Raw genomic sequence first — 25,292 nt, forward strand, 5'->3', positions numbered from 1 at the left:
GGATCTGGTGCTCAGAGATCCGCTGGGGCGGGGGATCTGATGCTCAGAGATCCGCTTGGGTTGGGGGGATCTGGTCCTCAGATCCGCTTGGTGGCCAGAGATCCCGCTGGGGCGGGAGGTGGTTCTGGTGGCCGCAGCTGGGGCGGGGGTATTGGTCTGGTGCTGGAGATCTCGAGTCCGGGGGGGTCCAGACTCTTGGCCACAGTGAACGGAGAGAGAGAAATCCCTCACCCACTCCCGAGGACGGTTTTGACCTGCACAGATTGACCCATAGGACTATATCTATCTCAATGTTTCTGCGCACATTTGGTTTTTTTTTCTGTGACAAGGATTTCAACGATTAAAACAAAATAACTTAACGGCTACAAAATTGCTCGGTGCTTTCTTTCTTTAAGATAACCTGTTTGTGTTAGAAATTTGATTATTTACCGCCCATTAAAGTTTCATTTTACATGTTCACAAGATACTGATCTGCGTAACTGCTAAAGGAAATACATTTTAAGCTTGCTCACATTAATGGAACCGATTATTAAATTTGGATAGGTGCAAAAATTAATATTGATGGAAAATGGTTGTAAAATGAGAGAAACAGATAAACACTGTTACATACTGAGTTGTTTAACATTATTTATAATGTCCCCTTGTATTATTTGGTAGCTTAACTCTATCATTGTTTTCTCAGCTCCAGAAAGTTTAACTGTGGCTTGTTAAAACGTTTTTCAGCCTATGTTCTAACCCACGGACTTTTAGATACAGAAGCAGTAACGCACCCATCAGAGATTGTAATTTCCCTGAGGCTGCTTTTAACCATTAACCGTGAGAACAGATGTCTGCATCTCAACCATGGGCCTGCATTACAACCATGCCTGTACTTTTCCATGCAGCACAAAAATCACCTCAGCTGATTACATTCGCCATTTCTTGTTGCTCCTGTTTATTTTTTTTCCGGATGAGATAGCAAAGTATTCTGCATTTCAGAATCATCAAGAATGCAGATGGATACACTGCAGCATAGAATCATGCAGCACAGAAAGGGGCCATTTGACCCATTGTGTCTGTACAGGCTACTGTAAGAGCTACCCGGTAAGTTTCATTCTCCATTTGTATCTCCTTATCCCTCTAAGTTCATCAAATCATGTTCCATTTTGCCAACATGATTGCTACTTACCCAATGCATCACAGAATTGTTACAGTGCAGAAGGAGAACATTTCGCCCATCATGTCTGCACTGTCTTTGCATTTTTAATTTAGTCATAGTCACAGAGATCTACTACACCAAAAGAAGGCGTGTCAAAAGCAACCGCTTAACTCTTCCAATGCCATTTTCCAGCCATTGCCAATTAAATTTCCTGAAGAAGGGCTTATGCCCGAAGCATCGATTCTCCTGCTCCTTGGATGCTGCCTGACCTGCTGCGCTTTTCCAGCAACACATTTTTCAACTACTGTCCAGTGCCATCTTAAAACACAGAAAAAGAAACCAAAACATAGAATATAATGGCAAGGAATAAAGAATTAAAGAACAAGTGTTCTACTTTACAGTCCTTGTTAAGTGCTCATACAAGTGGCCCAGATATGAGTCCCTTCACCGTACTGCCACCACTGGAGCGAAAGTCACCACTCTTCGGTACCATCTCGCCTCCACCAATGCCTTTACCACTATGAGTCCTTGCTGGACTTCATCAATGCAGCTGCAACCAGGTACCACACTGGCCCAAATTCGACTCCCATGCCACCATGACTCCTTTTTAGGCCTATCTCACTAATGCTGCCACAGGGCCTTGTACTGGGCCCAAACTCACCACCACCGCTACTATGAATCTGCACTGGTCACAGATGCGGCCAAAGATCCAAACTCATCTCCTCCACAGCAGCCATGTGTCAGCACTAGGATTGCCTCAATGCTGCAGAAGCCACTAGGAACCCAAATCCTCTCTGACAGTGAAGCTGTGAGTCCACACTGGGCCTACTTGAATCTGTGCTGGGTCTTCTCAGAGTATACTGGGCCTAGCCAAGTCCACTCAGAGCCTACTCAAGTTCTTATTGGACCTACTCAAATCTGTGCTGAGGCTGGGCCTCCTTGAGTCCATATTCAGCCTACTCTTTTAGACTTTTAGATTCCCTGCAGTGTGGAAACAGGCCCTTCGGCCCAACAAGTCCACAGCGACCCTCCAAAAAGTAACCCACCCAGACCCATTTCCCTCTGACTAATGCATCTAACACTATAGGCATTTTAGCATAACCAATTCACCTGATCTGCACACCTTTGGACTGTGGGAGCAAAGAGGAGCACCCGGAGGAAACCCACACAGACACGGGGAGAATGTGCAAACTCCACACAGACAGTCAGCCGCCCGAGGCTGGAATCGAACCAGGTCCCTGGCACTGTGAGGCAGCAGTGCTAACCATTGAGCGACCATGCCACCTACTCAAATCCGTGTTGGGCCTACTTGAGTCCATACTGGGCCTATTTGAATCCATTTTGGGCCCAGTCACTAGTCCGACATAAGTTCAAGGTAACTTTCCTGCACTTATGTTCTTTGCCTCTGTTAGTGATACCTAGAATACTTTATACTTTATTAATAGTTCTCTCAACCTGTCCTACCACCTGTAATGAATTATTTACATATATACTGAGATTGCCATGCACCTGCACACTACTTAGTACAATACTATATCTTGTTTTGTCTCTCCATCTTGTTTGAATCAAGTGAATCACCTCACATTTCTCCACATCGAACTTCACGTCACCTAACTGCCCACTCCATCAACTTATCAATGTCCTTTGAAATTCTACACTTTGCTCACAGTTTACTATTTTGCCAAGTTTTGTGTCATCCGTAAGCTTTAAAATTGTCCCTTGCACACCAATGGATCATTTATAAGGAAAAACAACTGTCCAGACCCTTGGGGAATTCCACTACGAGCCTTCTTCCAGCCTGAAAAATACCCACTAATCATGACTCGGTTTCCTGTCCCTCAAGTCAATTTTGTATTCATGCTGAGACTGTTGTGTTTATTCCATGATCTATACTTTCCTCACAAGTCTGTTGTTTGTACTACCCTCTATGTTACTTCTTCTGCCACCCCACCCCCCCTCCAAATCCCTTCTCAATGATGTACATCACTACCACATGTTCACAGATACATTGTTTTGGAAAGATAGCACTATATTTTCAAAGGCTCCTCAAAGGTTTAATGAATAAATGTACTGCCGTAGAATAAGAAAATGATCTAGGACAGAAAGAGGCCATTCAACCCACCACATCTGTGCCAGCTCTTAGATAGCACTAGCCAATTCCTAAAGGTTGCTATTACGGTCTAGCCTTACTTTTTCTTTCCTCCTTATTTATCTAACTTCCTTTTAAAAGTTACTATTAAATCTCTGAAAGTTTTGGACAATCACAGATTCTATGGGCCTTTGTTCTGTGTGATAGACCTCTATGAGTCTGACTATTCTCTCACACAGTGCAATCCAAATTGCTGAAAATGTGTTGCTGGAAAAGCGCAGCAGGTCAGGCAGCATCCAAGGAACAGGAGAATCAACGTTTCGGGCATAAGCCCTTCTTCAGGAATGAGGAAAGTGTGTCCAGCAGGCTAAGATAAAAGGTAGAGAGGAGGGACTTGGGGGAGGGGCATTGGAATTGCGATAGGTGGAGGGAGGTCAAGGTGAGGGTGATAGGCCGGAGTGGGGTGGGGGCGGAGAGGTCAGGAAGAAGATTGCAGGTTAGGAAGGCGGTGCTGAGTTCGAGGGATTTAACTGAGTTAAGGTGGGGGGGAGGGGAAATGAGGAAACTGGAGAAATTGCCTAAAGTTTCTGTTTAAAACAATGCTTCCTCATTTGGCCTCTGCTATTTTTGTTAATCATCTTCAAACGGTGTCGTCTGGTCAGCAACTCTATTCTACTAGAAGCAGTTTCTCTGTATTTACTCTTTCAAAATCTTTCTCAGTGCTCCTGCTAATCTCTTCTGCTTTTAGGACATATTCCAGTCTCTTTCTGTGTCAGTGAAGTTCCTTGTAACATGAAGTAGTCTCACTAATGTTTTATAAAAGTTTAATCATTTTTATGTTGAACAAAGCTGGTACACATTTAAATTTGCACATTTAAAATGAATTACAATATGATTGACTCCTTAGGAATGTGGAGCAGCTGAATTCCTTTTTTATGAGTGTGAAATGATAATGGATTGAGGTAGGACTGGGTGTTAAGAATGGGCTTCTGTGGGACTTCGGGATGTGGGACTCAATAAAACCTGGGATATCACAAATCATTTACCTTTGAAATGTAAAAACGTGATCTGAGAACAAATAGTGCAGGAATTGTGCTTTTCACTGATCTGCATTTAAGTCTTGATTTAAATTTAACTTACTGCAAGCTAGGGGGCATTTAACTGTCGGTAAGTCACTGGCTGGATATTAATTAGATTGTTTTATTTGTTCATTCACCGGATGAGAGCATCACTGGCAAAGCTAATACTAATTGCCAATTCAGTATATTAAAAAATAGAATAACGCAGACAAATGTTGGCCCCTTACAGTCTGATACAGGAATACTGATAATGGAGAACAATGAAATGGCAGAGCAAGTCAACAATTGCATTAGTGCTGTCTTTGCTGAAGAAGGCACAAGTAATTTCATAGAAATGCTAGGGAAACAAGGGTCTATTGTGAAAGAGAAATTCAAGGAATTATTTCTTAAAAATTGACGGAGAAATTAATGGGCCTGAAAGCTGATATCCTTCCACGGTCTGATAATCTATATGCCAGGGTATTACTGGAAGTGGCATCGAAATAGTGGATGCCATCTTTCAAACTTCTATGGAATCTGGAATAGTCCTGGCAGATTGAAGAGTGGCAAATGTAACTCCACTATTTTAGAAAAGGAGAGAGGGACAAACCAGAAATTACAGACCAGTTAGCCTGATAGCAGTTATCAGAAAAATGTTGAAGACTATTAGAAATTATGAGAGGATGTGACGACACACACATAAAAATAGTGAGATTGCACACAGTCAACATGGATTTATGAAAGGGAGATCATGTCTGACAAATGTACTGGAGTTTTTTGAGGATGTAACAAATAGAATTGTTGAAGCAAAACAATTAGATATGGTATATTTGGATTTTCAGAGATCTTTTGATTTGTTCTACATTAAAGGTTATTGTGCAAAATCAAAGTACATGGGATTGGTGGTAATATTCTGGCACGGATTGAGAACTGATTAGCAGACAGGAAACAGAATGTAGGAATAATGGGTTGTTTGCAGAGTGGAAGACATTGGTGATCGGAGTACCAACATGATCAGTATTCAGGTCCTAGCTTTTCACAACATATCTCAATTATTTTGATAAGAGAGTCAAATGTAGTTTTCCAGTTTTGCTAACAACACAAAACTAGGTTGGTTTGTGAGTGATGAGGAGGTTGTAATGAGGCTTCAGGATGAGTTAAACAAGTTGAATGAGTGGGCAAATATGGATAGATTAACTTGTCATGTGAGTAGCAATTGCAGACTCGGGGTCTATACTCGATGGAGTTTAGAAATATGAGACAGAACTTCATTGAAACTCCAAGTATATCACATCTATTTGTTTCCCCTCAACAGTTCTACTCATTACATCCTCAAAAAACTCCAGCAAGTTTGTCAAACATGATCTCCCTTTCACAAATCCATGCCGACTGTGTGCAATCGCACTAGTTTCTAAGTGTCTGTTATCACATCCTCACACTATTTCTAATAGTCTCCAGCAATTTTCTGATAACTGCTATCAGGCTAACTGATCTGTAATTCCTGGTTTGTTCCTCTCTCCTTTTCTAAAATAGTGGGGTTACATTTGCCACCTTTCAATCTGCCAGGACTGTTCCAAATTCCAAAGAAGTTAGAAAGATGACAACCAATGCATCCAATATTTACATTCCACCTCCTTTAAGGAGAGGCTTGAATAAGAGTGAGTGTTTCCTTTAGTATGAGAGATGAGGACCTGAGGACACAGTCTCAGAGTGAACGGACAACCCTTTAGAACTGAGATGAGGGGGAGTTTCTTCAGCTAGACAGTAGTTAATCATTGTTGTAGAAGGCTGTGGAGGCCGTGTCATTGTATCTAAGACAGAGATAGTTCGGTTCTTGGTAAGGGGATTAAGATTTACAAGGTTGTTGCCAGGGTTGGAAAGTTTGAGCTATAGGGAGAGGTTGGGGCTGTTTTCCCTGAAGCATTGAAGATGAGGTGTGACCTGATAGAGGTTTATAAAATGATTAGGGACATGGATAGAGCTAATAGACAAGGTCCTTTCCCTGGGGTGGAGGAGTCCATACCTAGAGGGCATAGATTTAAGGTGAGAGGGGAGAAATTTAAAAGAGACCTAAGTGGCAACTTTTTCACGCAGAGGGTGGTGCATGTATGGAATGAGGTGCCAGAGGAAGTGGTGAAGGCTTGTACAATTACAACATTCAAAAGGCATTTGGATGATTACATGAATAGGAAGGATTTAGAGGGATATGGGCCAAGTGCTGGCAAATTGGACTGGATTAGTGTAGGGTATCTGGTCGGCATGAACATGTTGGATCGACGGGTCTATTTCTGTGCTGTACATCTCTATGACTCTATGACTCGAAGAATTGTGGAAAATTGCTGGAGAAACTCAGCATCTGTGGGGAGAAATCAAAGTTACCATTGTACTTGATATGTTAACTCTGTTTCTCTCTCCACAGATGTAGCCAGGCCTGTTGAGTTTCTCCAGCAATTGCTGTTCTTGTTTGTTACAGACCTCCAGCATCCGTAGTTCTTGTTTAATTATAATGAAGAGGTTAACTAGTGACTAGCCAAATAATAAGGAGAGACAGAAAGGAATGATTAGAACAGGAGTGGCCAGAGGAATTAGTTACTGTCCAAAGGATTAGCTTTTAGCTTCCTGTGAGGAGGTCACTGGGCAAGACCAACAAATACATATCAATGATATTAAAAAATCAAAGGGTGACTTGAGGAGGGTGTATGGAGGAATATTCAAAACATGGCTAGAAATGCACTAATAATAAGTGATTCAATACTTAGAAAGGTTAGCACAATTCTGGTCATCCAAGCAGACAAAAAGCATTCTTTGTTTATTCCAACTACTGGTGAATCATGAAAATTCTTTGTATTTGGTTAAAAAAAATTAAGTTGTCATAGAGTCCTAGACTATGAACAATGTTCTCAAATGAAAGTTTCAGTTTAAAGGTAACCAGAAAAATAGAGTTGATCATTAACTGCAATGCTGGGAAGTCAAAACAAACATGAAGATTTATTTAAAAGGAACATTCCTTACCAAAGATAAGGAGGTCAGCAATGTGTACAGTCCTCAGGAATAGCCCATTAGTGGGCCATAGATATGTCATGTCTTATCTGGTCCTGTGCAGGATCCTTTGTTAAAGAAATCAACAAGAGATTAGAGGAATGGAAATGGACCTTAACATGTCAAGGCATTCGTGCCTCATTAATTTGAAATTTTACAGAACGATATAAAGCCTCAAACAACTTAACGTTGAGCTCCCTATTATAAGGAGAATTTTGAGTGAGTACAAGGCTGATTTTCTGCAATATTGTCCTATGGAAAAAATATAAGCTTGAAAATTCACATGAACTTTTCTGGGCTTCTTAATAGAGCAATACAAATTACAAAGTGACTTTGTACAAAGTTTGAAATAATGTACTGTTTCAAGTACAGGTAGTTCTGGTATAACGCACATTTCATTATTGCGAACTCGCTTTAACGTGATTGATGAATTGAAGACACCGTTTCTGAAGTATGAACTTTTGAAATGTGTTGGCTGTAACACAATTACACCGCCAACACTTTAAGTGCTGTTTCTAAAGCATGATTTTTCTATAACATGGGCTTGCACAAGAACGCAACCATCACATTGTAGAAGAATTACCTGTCACTGACGGATCCAGAATAAGTGACCTCAGGTAAGAGATTAAATGCAACTACATTTGGAGCATGAGAAACATAGAGGAAGTGTGGAATTAATTTCTAGGCTGAATGATCAAGACATAAACGCAATAAATATTTTGGGTTCGATAGGTGAATGAAGGAAGCAGGAGAAATGAATGCAGGAACAGGGAAGATAAGAGTGATTAGGCCTGTTTGGTAAACACCAGCAAGGATTGATAGGGCTGGAACAACCTACATCTGAATTTGAACTCCAAGCATTTCTATGAGAGAATATATGGACCTTTCACCAAGAGTCAGAAGTGCCAACCTTTAAGGTACATGTGCATCCTGCTCTTAGCAGTACTGCTTTGAAGGGAATGGCAAAATAATGATGGGCCCAGATATTCCAATGTCTGGAGAGCCGATGGAGCAGTGTAGACTGGAGTTGTGCGTCAGGATCATGTAAACTCCCCAATGCAGCAGATTCCTTGGAAATGGCCGAGGGAAATTGAATTTTCCAATTGGCAAATCTGAATCCACCAACAAAGTCCTTTAAATTGGAAAATTTGGTGGATTTATTTTCTTTTTATCATTCATTCGCAGAATGAGGGCATCACTGGTGAGACCAGCCTTTATTGCCCATCTGGCAGGACAGTTAAGAGTCAACCACATTGCTATGGGTCTGAAGTCACATGTAGGCCATACCAGGTGAGGGTAGCAGTTTCCTTCCCTGAAGGAATTAGTGAACCAATGGTTTTGTTCAGATAATTGACAATAGCTTCACAGTATCATTAGACTCTTAATTCCAAATTTGAATTCAAAATCCACCATCTGCCATGGTGGGATTTGAACTTGGTACCTCAGAACATTACCTGGGCCTCTGAACCCCTGACTCCCAAACTCTGACCCTTGCAAACTATGATTCCCACAAACCCTGACACTGGCTAACACTCTTTATAAAACCAATCTGGGGATATAGTTATGGGAAACGAGAAAATGACAGAGGAGTAAAACAGATACTTTGCATCAGTCTTTATGGTGGAAGATATTTCAAAAGAACCATTACTAAAGAACATGCGGGAGGAATTAAGTGCCATCACTATCACTATAGAAGTAATATTAGATAAACTAATGGGTCTAAAGTCCAATAAGTCTTTTGTCCCAGATGGCTTGCATTCTAGAATCCTAAAAGATGTAGCTGCAGAGATAATGGATATATCGGATTTTATTTTCCAAAAATCGTTGGAATTTGGAGAAGTACCAGAGGACAGGGAAACTACAAATGCGACACCCATAATCAAGAAGGGAGGGAGGCACAAGCAGATAACTATGGGCAGGGTCAGCGTGGCTTCATGAAAGGGATATTGTGTTGACTAATTTATTACAGTATTTTCAGCAGTCTCAACCAGAGTAAATAAAATGGGAACCAGTAAATGTGTTGTATTTACTTACAGGTGGTGTTTGACAACATACCACAAAAGGCCAAGTCATAAGATAACAGCCCACAGTGTTGGAAGTGGTATATTGACTTGGATAAAGAATAAACTCATGGGCAGGAAACAGCAATTGGGGATATTGGGTTCTTTCTCTGATTGACGAGCTGTAACCAGTTCCTTTTCCTTACAATCTTGAAATTTTGATTGAACTTGAATTACACACCTGCCAGTCACCAAAATGTTTCCCCAGGGAATCTCCCAGTGAATCAGATTTTTCCAGCAATCCCTTGCTCATTTACTGACCCAGTTCTTTTTCAGGATACCCTCAATTTGCATCATCTGATTTTTCCAGAGATTTCCCCCACTTTTATAGAATTTTCCAGAAATACCTTCTCACCTGGCCACATTATTACAGGATTCCACACAGTAGCTGGAAGACACAACAGATGGGAGAAGTGAAAAAGATACAGTAAGGTGGAAAGCAAAGAGGAGAGGGAAGAAAAGGAGTTGATAAGAAAAAAGAGCAGTAGAGAGATAGAATAGAATGGAGAGAGAGAGAAAATGAAAAGAGAGGGAGGATAGAAAGGAAGAGTGAAAGTGAAAGGTAAGAGCAAGATAAATGAAAGGAGGGAAGAAAGAGAGAAAAGTGAAAAGTACGAGTCATAGGTTGGATGCTATGTAGTGACTCTGAATCAAGGTCTTAGACTTCCCTAACTTACAGCAATGTGGCACTATCTTCACCAATGAAGAGTAACAGTACAAGAAAATGGCTAGTTGGCCAGATTACTGCAACCACTAGGACTCATAACAGCACACAAACCAATAGCCACTCTCAGACAACAACTCACCAGGACGAAGGACCCAATACCCAGCATGAGCAAAACCAATGTAGTGTACAAAATCCCATGCAAGGACTACACAATACACTACATAGGACAAACAGGAAGACAGCTAACGATCCGCATCCATGAACACCAACTAGCCACGAAACGACACGACCAGCTATCCTTAGTAGCCACACACGCAGATGACAAGCAACATGGATTCGACTGGGACAACACTACTATTATAGGACAAGCCAAACAGAGAACAGCCAGGGAATTCCTAGAGGCATGGCATTCATTCACAGATTCAATCAATAAGCACATCGACCTGGACCCAATATACCGACCACTGCAACGGACAGCTGGAACTGACAACCGGAAGCGGCATATTTAAACCACTATAAATGCCGGAGGAAACATCACAGAAGCGCTTCACAGGAGACTCCCAAGCACTGAGGATGTCACCTAGACAGGGGACGAAACGTCTGCAACACAAATTCCCAGCTCGGTGAACAGAACCACAACAACGAGCACCCGAGTTACAAATCTTCTCACAAACTTTGAGTTGCAGTATAGCTATCGGCAGGGATAAGATGGAGATCAGTTTACATAGTTTGAAGGATAGTCTTTAGCCTGCTGAACTTTCAACATTATTGACCACAAATTAGGACCAATCTGAAATTTACGTAACATTTAAGCAGTATTTAAAATTTACTTGTGTTGCCGACGCCTCCAAAGCTATGGGCTGAAAACTGGAAAAAGGAGTTAATGTCATCCGTACTGTGTTGACCAGCATGGGCAGAGTGGGCCAAATGGCCGCCTTCTGCTGTCCTTTGAAATATTCTTGTTTGTTCCACCACTGGCTAACTTACTGTGAATCTGCGAGAATTCGGAAAGGAGTTGCACAGTTTTAGATTAATCCTGTTTTGGCATAAATCCAGACTTGGCATACAAGCCAGAAGAAAACTTATGAGGACAATGCAAAACAAATTTAAACAGACAAGGATCAAAATTACTTATCTTCAAGTTTGACATTTTCATATTAATAATATACAATTTTCACTTAATGTCTTGTCTTAAAGCATCAAACACAATCACACCAGGATGGTGTTAATGGAAAGTGGATTATTTGCAGTGGGGGAGATTTGTTAATGTGAATTGTTTGAACAACCTTGAGTGTCTCACTGGGACTTGATTGAATCATTAAATGTTTCTTTTGGATTCTGAGCCTCCAAGCTGCACAATGGGTGCAATGCACACACACGCATGATGCAATTTGAAGTATTTACGGGATCATAGCAAAAATTAGTTGAGAAAGAGCCAAGAGATTTTCATCATGGATTCATAAAGACTCAGCATCCAACTTCAAGGATTCTTCTCTTGAATTATTGCTGGGTGCAGTTGGAGCAAGAGAGTCATGATTTTCCCTAGCGTTAGAAGGAAAAAAAACCTGCTCCAAGAAGACATGGCTGAGGAGGATAGCAACTGGAAGATGATGCTTTGTACTCTTTGAAATCCAGGAATTGGTTTCACAATCTGCCCAGGTCATGAATAGTCATACATTTGCTGATCCGTCGGCACTCAGTGGTAACACTAGCCCCCAACTTTACTCTGTTTTCCCAAGTGTTTTCCATTTCATCACCCACCTAAGTTTCATCAGCATCCGTCTCTTAACACACTTCCTCAACTGCCCTTGTATCTGTTGGCTACTCATCATCATGGAATGCACTGTCTTAAATGGATGAAAACTCATAGGTCTTCTTCTGCCAATTTTAGAAGAGAGCGTAAAATGTGAGGGAGTTGGAGAGAACTGGAGGTGGTTCATCCCCAATTATATAGTGAACAGATGCAGAGGAAGAAGACATGGAGATACATGAGACAACTATGGCCCTGTGAATTGGGGAAGGAGTCATTAGGAACTCACAATTGAATAGTGACAGAATTAGAAAAATCTCTAAACACAAGCACACTGAATCTATTTCCTTACTCACCGAGCCTTAGGTACCCAGGAATGCTGTTGAGTTGGCACTTACTCAGGAGAAGGCCTTCTATTTGCATCAAAAATCTCCAGACATGCCTGACGATGATTCACCAGAGTATGTTATTTCTCCTGAGCTTAGACTATCATAAGAAGTAAGTTAGGATTAGGGTTCCACATGTTGATTCACAAGTCACAAGTGCGCGCATGTTACATGAGCAGCAGTGAAGAGTCGACATCACCGGTGCATCCTGCTCCAGCAGTACTCAGCTGGACACTGATAATAAATCCAGGATCCCCATTAAGAAACAGAATGTAGAAATGCACCATCAGTCTTTGGAGGTATTAACAGGCATGCCAAAAGTATTAGCTGAGAGAATAGAGGAATCCAAGAGAGCTGACCTTATAGAGGTTTATAAAATTGCGAAGGGCATGGATAGGATAAATAGACAAAGTCTCTTCCCTGGGGTGGGGGAGTCCAGAACTAGAGGGCATAGGTTTAGGGTGAGAGGGGAAAGATATAAAAGAGACCTGAGGGGCAACTTTTCACTCAGAGGATGGTACATGTATGGAATGAGCTGCGAGACTAAGTGGTGGAGGCTGGTACGATTACAGCATTTAAAAGGTGTCTGGATGGGTGTATGAATAGGAAGGGTTTGGAGGGATAGGGGCCGGGCGCTGGAAGGTACAACTAGATTGGGTTGGGCTATCTGGTCAGCATGGACGAGTTGGACCAATGGGTCTGTTTCCATGCTGTACATCTCTATGACTCTAATTGGCGTGGGTAAGGACATATGCCCACCAGGAGAACCTTTATGAAACTTCAAGGAAATGAATTCATCACAACAGCTCAGGAGAAGTCTTCTGTCTTAAGCAGGAAGCCAGCCATTTCATCCATGGCCTTACAATGTCTCATTGATCTGCACCATGCTAGTTTATAACTAATTTGATACTTGTCCATGGTGAAAGAAGATTCTTCTTCTCACAGGATACATGTCCCATCCCACTCCCAGTGTCCCCTTGCCAATTCTGAGATGCTGAAAATGTGTTGCTGGAAAAGCACAGCAGGTCAGGCAGCATCCAGGGACCAGGAGAATCGACGTTTCGAGCATAAGCCCTTCTTCAGGAATGAGATGCCTCATCTTCCAATGTCTGAGTCTGTCGTTGTGTGGGTTTTTGTCAACCAAAGCTCCAAACTTCAGAGATCTAAAGCCAAAAGCATCTCCACAGTCAGGTACAGACATGAGCAACCAGTCTCCAAAGAGGGTTCTTTGTACCACTTCTGCTAAGTGTGATTATTACAATTGGATTTTAACCATGGTATTGTAAATTGGTAAATTACTCAATTTTCCACAGTTAAAATTTTCATTCTTTATAGCAAAAGTTTCTTCAACCAGAGAGTGGTGAGGCTGTGGAATTTTCTGCCGCAGAAAATGATTGAGGCCAAAATACTGAGTGTTTTCAAGAAAGAGTTAGGTATGATTCTTAGCACTAAAGGGACAAATGGGAATGGAGGGAAAGCTCTTCAGTTGGTTGCATACACACAAAATCACTCATTGTTTCTCTCGTTTTTTTATGTACCTCAGTCTTGTGCACCTCTGTCTAGTGCACCTCTCTCTATAGTGCACCACTCTCTAGTATTCCTTTCTCTAATTCACCTCCCTCTGCCTTGTGCATCTCCCTTTTGCTTGTGCACCTCTATGTGCAGTTTCTTTTGTGCACATGTTGCTAGTGTTTTCCCTGTTATCCGCACTTCTCTCTTATGGGCCCTTCTCCAGTGTATACTTCTCATGTACCTGTCTCTCTTGTATGACTCCTCTCTTGTGAATCCCTGCCTTGTGCAAGTTTCCCTTTTGTAATACTCCCATGCATTGTTGTTTCCTGTTGTGCAATTTGTGACCACAGCACAGCAGGAGTATATGGTCTTCCTTATATATTTTCCTAGTGCCCCCTGCCACTGCCCCACACCACATGGACAATGATGTTCAAAGAGGGAACCAGTATCACTCACTTGAGGACAATTTGGGATGGCCCACAAATAGTACCCTCCCTGGGGATGCCCAGAGCCCATTAACTAATTGCAAGAGCAGAACATTTGGCTCACCAGACTTAATTTAGCTCGGTTAATCCCAGGATTGGATGTGTTGGAGACAGCTTGTGATCATGCTTGAAACTTCTATTGCTTTTACTTTGTGTCCAACCCCACCATTCAGGGGTGAAAATAACTCACATGATGGTTGAAACTGGATTGGAATGTCCCTCTCTTTCTCTCTCTCTCTCACACACACACACCCTCCGCTGTGGGCTGATATGGTAGAGGATTCATGGGCTAAATGTAAGCCTGTTGGACCATATCATAGACCCTCCTTCCGAGGGTGCTCATGGTGCAGTTGTAATGTCCTCTAAGCTCGGAAAAACAAGTTTCAAATCTTGTCTGCTGCAGGGGTGTGTAATAACATCTCTGACCAGATTGATTACTTATATGTAGAGATATTCCTTCCTGTAAGTCCTGATGGAATCTTGAATCTGCAGCTTCTGGCCCAGAGGTGGGGATGCTACCACTGCGCCACCAGACTTTCATGAAAGGGGCTTTTATTATTTTGCATTGTCCTGTAAATCCATAGCACTTTTTTCTTATCTCATACATTCAGTAATGTAAAGTTTGGACACACAGGCAAGAGAGTACTGAGGGATGATGATAGTATATGGGGGAAGTTCACCCAAAGATTATTTGCCACCTAGCAACAAAACTAGTTATGCATGTGTTGTCCTGTAAATGTAGTGAGTATGAGCGAAAAGGTCCATGATGTATTGTTCAGTACCACATAAAGCTTGCAATGGTATGTTGATTCATTTTACATTAGTGTAATATTTATGTACAACATTTCCTGTATTTATACGTTTTTATTCCCTCACTAGTTTGTTATTTGGAAAAAATTACTTGTGACTGTACTTGTAACACAAACCAAATACTACTTAAGCATTTTGGCATGCAAGACCTCCTTGTGAAAGTGTATTTCAACATTGCAATCCATTAGATCATTGATCAAGACATGTTTCTGAGTAACTATTTCTCTAAAAAAGTTAAATATAAGCCTTAAAACCATATTTTCACTGAGCAAGAATCACATTAATATTTTGAAAGATTGCACCTGTTCCTGTGCTGTGACACCTACATTTTCTAATTTCATATAGTTTTTGCACTTAGATTAAAACATTGATCTACTATTTAATTTATTAATTGCAGTAGTTCAAGTTATGCTGTGCACTTTAAAGGTTATCACTGAAGATGTCAATCATGTATAAAACAAAGAACATCTCAACTCATCAGTTCTGAAAAAAGAGTCACTGGACCTGAAAAGTTAACTGTGTTCTCTCCATATTAGCTGCCAGACCTCTTGAGTTTCTCCAGGAGTTCCTGTTTTTGTTAACATATCAGCATAATTGTGTTTTAAGGTTTGGCATCAGATGGCACAAAGTTTTATTGTAAATCTACCTATGTGTTTTATATGCTAAAATGTCTTAAAATTTCAAGGCTTCTTAAAAGACTGGCCCATAAACAAAGCGAAAATAGCTATAGGTAAGTGAGTGTATTCACTTACTTAGCATATTCTTCTGTAGAACGTTCCAGAGTATTTCTTTTACTGGCTCATCAAGAGACCACTCCTGCATATTAACCATTTTGCCTGAACTAGCGCTCCCCAATATAAATCCTAAACTTCGTTTTATAATACATTGGCACCCATGTTTCCTCATCCTGTGTTTTGATAATAGAACATAGAACATAGAAAAGTACAGCACAGTACAGGCCCTTCGGCCCACTATGTTGAGCAAGAATTAATCCTAATCTAAAATAAATAACCTATCCTACGCTCCCCTCAATTCACTGCTGACCATGTGCATGTCCAGCAGTCGCTTAAATGTCCCTAATGGCTCTGTTTCCACCACTACTGCTGGCAACGTATTCCATGTGCTCACAACTCTGTGTGTAAAGAGCCTACCTCTGACATCTCCTCTATACCTTCCTCCTATCTCCTTAAAGCTATGACCTCTCATGGCAGTCAATCTTGCCCTGGGGAAAAGTCTCTGGTTATCGACTCTATCCATGCCTCTCATTACCTTGTCCACCTCAATCAGGTCTCTCCAGCGAGAAAAGTCTGAGCTCAGTCAACCTCTCCTCGTAAGGCAAACCCTCCAGTCCAGGCAGCTTCCTGGTAAACGCCCTTTGCACCCTCTCCAAAGTCTCCGCATCTTTCCTATAATAGGGCGACCAGAACCGGACACAATACCCCAAGTGTGGTCTCACCAGGGTTTTGTAGAGCTTCGGCAAAACCTTGCGGCTCTTAAACTCGATTCCTCTGTTAATAAAAGCCAAAACATCATATGCATTTTTAACAACCCTATCCACTTGGGTGGCAACTTTGAGGGATCTATGCACTTGAACACCAAGATCCCGCTGTTCCTCCATACTGCCAAGAATCCTGTCTTTAATCCTATATTCAGCATTCAAGTTTGACCTTTCAAAATGCATCACTTCGCATTTATCCAGGTTGAACTCCATCTACCATTTCTCAGCCCAACTCTGCATCCTGTCAATGTTGCGCTGCAGCCTGCAACAGCCCTCGATACTATCAATGGCACCTCCAACCTTTGTGTCATCGGCAAACTTACTAACCCACCCCCCAACCTTAAAAATCACACAAAACCAGGTTATAGTCCAACAGGTTTATTTGGAAGCACTAGTTTCGGAGAGCTGCTCCTTCATCAGGTGGTTGTCAGGTGCCCCCCTACCTCTTCAGCCAAGTACATTATAAAATCTACAAAGAGCAGAGGCCCAAGAACAGAGCCCTGTGGGATACCACTCACCACTGACCTCCAGGCAGAACGCTTTCAATCTACAACCACTCTCTGCCTTCTGTCAGCCAACCAATTCTGAATCCAGAGAGCCAAATCTCCTTGTATCCCATACCTCCTGACTTTATAAAAGCAAATTACTGCAGATGCTGGAATCTGAAACCAAGAGAGAAAATGCTGGAAAATCTCAGCAGATCTGGCAGCATCTGTAAGGAGAGAAAAGAGCTGACATTTTGAGTCTAACTGACCCTTTGTCAAAGCTCTTTTCTCTCCTTACAAATGCTGCCAGACCTGCTGAGATTTTCCAGCATTTTCTCTTTTGACTCCTGACTTTATGAATGAGCCTACTGTGGGGAACCTTATCAAATGCCTTGCTGAAGTCCATGTACACCACATCCACTGTTTAACTTTCATCAATCTGTCTTATCACCTCCTTAAAGAACTGAATGAGATTTGTGAGGCATGACCTGTCCCTCATAAAGCCATGCTGACTGCATTTAATCACGCTATGCTTTTCCAAATATTCATAAATCCTATCCCTCAGAATTCTTTCCAAAACCTTGCTGACCACAGACGTAAGACTGACTGATTTGTAATTGCCAGCGATTTCCCTATTCCCCTTCTTGAAAAGAAGAACAGCATTCACTTCCCTCCAATCCTCCAGTATGACCCCTGTGGAGAGTGGGGAAGCAAGGATCTTTGCCAACAGCTTAGCAACCTCCTTTCTCACTTCCCAGAGCAACCTAGGATAAATCTGGTCTGGCCCTACAGACTTATCAATCTTAATGTTTGCCAAAGTTTCCTGCGCATCAACATCCTCAGTCTCGCTCTGTTCAAGTCTGTTTCCCCACTCCTCAAAGTTCTCATTCACAACAAGGTCCCTTTCCTTAGTGAAAACTGAAGCAAACAAACCCATATAGGGTTTCCCCTATCTGCTCAGACTCCACGCACAAGCTCCCTACGCTATCCCTGATCAGCCCAACCTTCTCCCTGATCACTGCGCATCAACATCCTCAGTCTCGCTCTGTTCAAGTCTGTTTCCCCACTCCTCAAAGTTCTCATTCACAACAAGGTCCCTTTCCTTAGTGAAAACTGAAGCGAACAAACCCATATAGGGTTTCCCCTATCTGCTCAGACTCCACGCACAAGCTCCCTACGCTATTCCTGATCAGCCCAACCTTCTCCCTGATCATCATCTTATTCCTCATGTATGAGTAAAATGCCTTTGAGTTCTCCCTAATCCTTCCTGCCAAGCCTTTCTCATGCCCCCTCTTGGCTCTCCTCAGTCCATTTTTGAGCTCCTTTCTAGCAAGCCTGTAATCCTTTAAAGCTGTGCTAGACCTTTGTTTCCTCCACCTTATGTAAGCTGCCTTCTTTCTTTTCACAAGAAGCTCCTCTGTTCTCGCCATCCAAGGTTCCTTAATCTTACCCCTTCTTGCCTGTCTCAGAGGAATAAATTTATGCATCACTTGCAACAACTGCCTCTTAAACAGTCTCTGCATGTCTGTTGTGTGCTCTCTGTGGAACAATTATTCCCAATCTGTACTTCCCAACTCCTGTCTGATAATGTCATAATTTCCTATTCCCCAATTAAATATCTTCTCTTGGTAACTGCTCCTTTCCCTCTCCAAGGCTATGGTAAATGTGAGGCAGTTATGGTCACTGTCACCAAAGTGTTCTCCCACCACAAGATCTGACACCTGTCCTGGCTCTTTGCCGAGCACCAAATCCAAAACGGCCTCTCCCCTCATCGGCCTGTCTACACACTGAGTAAGGAAACCCTCCTGAAAACACCTGACAGAAACAGCCAAACTCCACCTTCACCCCCAGTTATAGTCTCGTCCAACCTCTTCTGTCAGGCAGAAGACACAAAAGCTTAAACATACGTACAAACAGGTTCAAGAACAGCTTCTTCCTTAGTGTTATTAGACTCCTGAATGGGCCTCTCAAATCTTAAATTTAATGTTGATTTCACGCTTTGTGCGCCTTCTCTGCAGCCATAACATTGTATTCTTTGGTCTGTTCTGTTACCCACATGCACTTTGTATGATCTGCCTGTACTGCATGCAAAACAAAACCTTACACCTAGCCCAGGTACATGGGATAATAACAAATCAAATCAAAGTCTCATTGTTTCTCTTCTACTCAGTATTTTATCTCTGTTAGGGTCCCTTGTATTGTTCTTCAAAAATGTGAGGATCCAGAGAAGAGGTTTTATGTCTTGCCCATCTAGCCCAACTGTCACTGAGACTTCCAGTCTTAAGTGGCCCTGGTAGTCTGGGAGCAGCCTCCCTCCCTCCTTCCCTTCCTACAGTGGAACTTAGTACCAGAAAAATAAAAGGCAGGAAGTTGTGACCTTTACAAATGAAAATACATCACAGACACTTCAGTTAGCAAAGAAAAGGCCACAGTATTTGAGTCATGGATGGCTCATCTTTGCAGTAACAAGCCAATGTTATGCAGAAACTGAGGCAGAAGGTAGGAATGTCACAATGCTTCTTCACTCTACTCCCCTCCCCCATCCAAAAAATGCCTGCCTCATTACAGCTCTTTCCACACAGGCCAAGCTCAAGAAATCTCAGTACCACAGGGAAAACCCTTCAATAGGGACTGGCCCGAGCTCAGGAGATTCCACTGCTATGTTTTCTAAACTTTTCCTCCTCACTCAGTTATCCAGCATTAGGTATCTGCCTCATTGGCCTTCACTTCTATCTGGATTTGAAGGTTGCCTCTAGCAACAGTCTGCAGCCAACATTGAGCAGAGAGGAGGATATTGGCATGATGGCTCAGTGGTTAGCAATACTGCCTCACAGCAGCAGGGACCCGAATTCAATTCCAGCCTTGGGCGACTGTGCAGAGTTTGCACATTCTGTCTGTGTCTGCATGGGTTTCCTCCAGGTGCTCTGGTTTCCTCCCACCGTCCAAAGATATGTGGGTTAGGTAGCTTGGCTGTGCTAAATTGCCCATAGTGTTCAGGGATGTGTAAGCTAGTTGCATTAGTCAGGGGAAACGTAGAGTAATACGGTAGGGGAATGGGTCTGAGTGGGATACTCTTCAGGGGTCAGTGTGGATTTGCTGGGCCAAATCGACTGTTTCCACACTGTAGGGACTCTATGAAGATCACCATTATAATCTCAAACTCCACATCTGGACTGACGCTTGCAACAGGTTTTCTGATGTGGCTTCTTTGCAGACCCAGAAGGCTTACAGTTCATTCTGGCATGAAGAATTGTAGCAATTTGTCCTTGCTGCCCAACACCTTCCACCTTCCCTCTGAGCCAGGGTATTGTATCTCCATCACAACCAGCAATAAGTTTAAAACTATTGCAACTGATAGTGTGAAGCAGTGATAAGATCAGGACTTAATATACTGTTTCTGATTCCTTGCTATTGTAATCTTAGATTGGAGGTTTTAGTCTAGTTCTCTTTTGTTGAATTTAAACTTTTACCACTTGACGTTGGTTGCCCTGCCTACCTTTACCCTCTGCCACATCATTGCCTACATTTGTGCCTCACCAAACAAGGCAGAGAATGCTCAGTTTCTATCTTTGCCAACAACAGTATGTGCAGGTGCCATTTATGGCAGGTGCTTAAGCACATTTCTGTTGCTGCACAGAAAGCGTACTCCCAGTGCATGGCTCAATATGCACTCGGAGTGCACTAGTTACAATTAGATAAAGCGTCACTAGATAATTCCCCCATTGCATGTTGTGAGCACAAAATGTGCCAGGCTATTGGTGCACCTTTGTCGAGTTTGAGCTCTTGGGTGATCAGAAACACAGTGGCAGATGCTGTACCATATGGTTAGTCATTTGATTAGTGAAAATGTTTCAATGTGAGTAGACAGGCTTCATGCCTGCACAGACCTATGTGCACGTTTCCTGCACACAACCACAGGAAGTTCTGTACTGTACTCAACTGAAGCACGTTATCAGAAAATCTGATGTCAATAAATAAACATGTAGAGCTTGTAAAAATGTGGGATCCAAATGTATGGTAAATAGCAAAGTTCTGACAGAAAACGAAACCAAATAAAGAAATGAGAAACAAAAGCGGCTCAAATGTTACCATATGGTCACAAAATTATAACTTTAGTCACACTCGTATTTAACTTGTTCAAGTCTGGATTTTCATATATGTATTGGAGATAGTATTTGGTCCTGAAGTGCCTTCACAAAGGGTAGGTTAAGAACACAAAAACCAACTGGAACCAAGGCATCTACTTTCTGTGCAAGCACTTCTTTTAAGGGCCTCTGCAGTGCTGGGGGAGGCAGTGGAGTAGTGTCACTGAATGCGATAAAACATTAAACTTCACGCTAATGCCCAAGGGATATGGGGTTCAAGCCCCATCCTTGGTAAATGGTCAAATGTGAGTTCACTTTATAAAAAAGCTGCAGTTTTTAGAAATGCCAATTATTTTTATAAAACACAATTAGTTGACAAATGCTGTTTAGAGAACGAAATGTGCCATCCATGTCTGGCCTACATGTAACTCCAGACTCTTAACTAATGTCTGGGCAATTATTGATGGGCAGTAAATGCTGGCTTAGCCAGTAACTCCCACTTTAGGGGGACAGTGACATAGTAGTGATTTCACCAGCCTAGCACTTGAGAAATCTGCCGTCCTAACCTAGTGTGCCCTGCATGTGACTCCAGACCCACTGCTGTATGGCTGACACTTAACCAGTAATAACGCTGGCCCAGACAGTGATGCCTATATCCCATGAACAAATAAAAAAATGCAGATCATCTGGAGACCTGTGAGCATTTACGTTCAATCACTTTCTCAGACGACTCCTCATATTAAATACAACAAGATATGAATAATATCCAGGCTTGGACTGGCAAGTGGCAAGTAATATTCCCACCACGGAAGGACTTGGACCATCTAGGAGAGTGGACAAAGAAGTGGCAGATGGAATGCAATATGGAAAAGTATGAGATTTTGCACTTTGATGGGAAGAATAGAAGTTTAAACTATTTTCTAAACAGGAAAGGCTTTGGAAATCTGAAGCACAAAGACACTTGGGAATCCTAGTTCTGGGTTCTCTTAAGGTTAACTTTCAAGTTAGGCAGGCAAATACCATGTAGGCATTCATTTCAAGAGGGCTAGAATGCAATAGCTGGGTTAGGCTCTGGTCAGACCACACTTTGTTTTAATTTATTCATGGAATGAGGGTGTCACTGGTTAGGCCAGCATTCATTACCCAACCCTAATTGCCCTGAGCACAATTAGGAGTCAACCACCTTGCTGTGGATCTGAAGTCACATATAGACCAGACCAGTAAGTTTGGCAGTTTCCCTCTCTAAATGACATTAGTGAATCAGATGGGTTTTTCCAACACTCAGCAATGGATTTATGGTCATCATCAGACTCTTAATTTGAGATTTTAATTGAATTCAAACTCCATCATCTGCCACAGTGGGAATCCAACCCAGGTTCCCAGAATATTACCTGGGACCCCAGATTAACAGTCCAGCAATAATATAATCGGTCGTCTGCTTCCTACAATATAGGGATGTTGTGAGCAAATTTGTACCCTGTATCTAAGGAAGACTGTGCTGGTGTTACAGGGGATGAGAGGATGTTTACAAGAGAGATCCTGGAGATGAAGGGCTTGTCATAAGAGGAGTAGTTGTGGACTCTGGGTCTGTGATCGATGAAATTTAGAAGGATGAGGGAGTGAGAATAATGAGAGGCCTGGAGAGTTGATATGGAGAAGATGTTTCCACCATTAAGAGAGACTACAATATGAGGGCACAGCCTCAGAGTGAAGAGAAGACCCTTTAGGGAGGAATTTCTTCGGCCTTCTGTGGTGAATGTATGGAACTCATTGGCACAGAAGGTTGAGGAGACCAAGTCTTTGAGTGCATTTAGGGCAGTTATAGATATGTTTTTGATGGATAAAGTGATCAAGAGTTACAGGAAGAAGGCAGAGAATGGAGTTGAGAAACATAATAGAATGGCAGAATAGACTTGATGGACTGAATGGCCTACATCTGCTCCTTTGTCTTATGCACACATAAATACAGGTAATGGCCATCCAAGAGAAAATCTAACCCCTGCCCCTTAACATTCAATGGTGTTACCATCACTGAATACCCTTCCTTACTCTTCGTAGGGATTACCATTGGCACAAAACCCAACTGAACTGGCCATATAAATACAATGGTTACAAGAGTAGGTAAGAGGCAAAGAATATTGCAGTGAGTAACTCATTTCCTGACTCCCCAAAGCCTGTCCACCATCTACAAGGCACAAGATAGGAATACTGGATGGGTGCAGCTCCAACAACAATCAAAAGCTTGACATCATCCAGGACAAAATAGCCCACTTGATTGGCAATATATTAACAAGAATACACTTCTTGAACAACCAATGCTCAGTAGCAGCAATGTGTACTATCTACAAGATGCACTGTCAAAATTCATCAAAGATCCTCAGACAGCACCTTCCAAATCCGTGAATACTTCATCTAGAAGGACAAGAGCAACAGATACATGAGAAGGTGTACACCACCTGTACATTCACCTCCAAGCCACTCGCCATCTTGACTTGGAAATATGTATTGCCATTCCTTCATTGTTCAATATCCTGGAAATCCCTCCCTAAGATTAACCTACAGCACGTAGACCACAATGGTTCAAGCTCATCACCACCTTCTCAAAGGCAACTAGGGATGGGCAATAAATGTCAGCCAGCCAGGGACATCCATATCCCATAAGTGGGAAAAAAAAACTTTACTAACACTTTTGCCAATATTTGAAGAAGAATTTCTGTGAGTCATCCCCACTCTACTACTTTTTAAGAAAATGTTACCTTTGTACTACCACTACAGTTTTAATACCTATATTCTTTTCTAATGTTGCCTTTTCCTGAGGATCCTTTAGATGTTTCTACTACAGTACTTAGATTCTGATTTAACTTCCAGCAATTAGCTATGAAGAAAGGTTGAGTAGGTTAGGTTTATTTTCATTAGAAAAAAGGAGATTGAGGGGGGACCTGATTGAAGTTTACAATACCATGAAGGGTATAGACAGGGTGGATAGAGACAAGCTTTTTCACAGGGTGAAGGATTCAATAACGAGAGGTCACACTTTCAAGGTCAGAGATAGAAAGTTTAAGGGGGATACTCGCGGCAAGTACTTTAAGCAGAAGGTGGTGGGCGTTTGGAACGCGTTGCCAGCTGAGGTGGTAGAGACAGGCATGGTAGATTCATTTAAAATGTGTCTGGATAAATGCATGAGTAGGTGGGAGTAGAGGGATACAGATGCTTAGGAATTGACCGACAGGTTTAGACAGTACATTTTGATCGTCTCAGGCTTGGAGGGCGAAAGGGCCTGTTCCTGGGCTGTAAATTTTCTTTGTTCTTTGTTGTTTGTAATTAGCTTCATTATGTCCTGACTTATTATATTGGAAGCATGACATTTTCATTATACCATTTCCTCGTTCTAGCCTTTCTCCTTTATCAATTTTGCATCCTTCTGTTTGTTGTCTAAAATTAGTTACTTTTCCGCTCTCAAATTTCTGATTGCCCCAGTTTCATCATAGATTCCAATATGACCATCGCCCACCTGTAGTTGTCTGAATGAGGTATCAGAAGTATCTGCCAGAACTGCTGCTTTGCTGATCTTTGAATCATGATGTTCATAAATAAGTTTTAAAGTTTGCAGAAATGCTGTTCCTAAATTAATCCATGATCATAACATAGCTCAACGTTCTGAATTATTTTTGCTAACTTTAGTGATTGAAAACACTTGGCCTATCGCATTTCCTTTTCCCTTGTAATTCTACAAACGTCTGCTGAGATTCCTTTTTTGAAGTGCTAAGCTTGAATTGATAAGAATCGGGGCAAGCTCATAAGCATTGGGTATTGCCTTTTTAACAGTCTCACGATCTGAAGACTTTTTTTTTACCAAACTTGCGTAGATGTAATAGCTGGACCTGTAATAATGCTTTGAAACACATTTTGGCCACTTCATTTGTCCAGCCAACTCCTCAATGCTTTTCAAATCCATTCTCAGTAAATTTAGTCAGTATGTATATTATCTTAGTTAATTCAAATCCATAATTAGCATCAAATTAATCATCAAAGCTTGTGCCTCTTCCTTCTTTACTCTCACTTCTTCTTTTTCCAAATGTTGTCCAATTTCCTTATCCCTTTGGAGTTTTGGCTTAGTTAATTCCATCTTTTTGTCCATTAGTCTTTCTTTCTCTCTCTTCTCACTTTCCATTAGTCTCTGTTTGCCTTTACCCTGTCTTTCCAGGTTTTCTTCACTCAACGAGTCAAAAG

The 25,292-nt window shown here is 41.9% G+C and overlaps 1 long non-coding RNA gene across 1 annotated transcript in view; it reads left to right on the forward strand.

Moving 5' to 3' along the window:
- LOC122557742 overlaps window positions 1-25,292 on the forward strand; it is a 31,968-nt gene that overhangs the window by 766 nt on the left and 5,910 nt on the right. Inside the window, exon 2 of the long non-coding RNA XR_006313926.1 lies at window positions 979-1,083. This is a non-coding gene — a long non-coding RNA (uncharacterized LOC122557742). The remainder of the gene's footprint in view (window positions 1-978; window positions 1,084-25,292) is intronic.

This window comes from Chiloscyllium plagiosum, chromosome 2 (assembly GCF_004010195.1).
Source record: "Chiloscyllium plagiosum isolate BGI_BamShark_2017 chromosome 2, ASM401019v2, whole genome shotgun sequence".
Lineage (NCBI taxonomy): Eukaryota > Metazoa > Chordata > Chondrichthyes > Orectolobiformes > Hemiscylliidae > Chiloscyllium > Chiloscyllium plagiosum.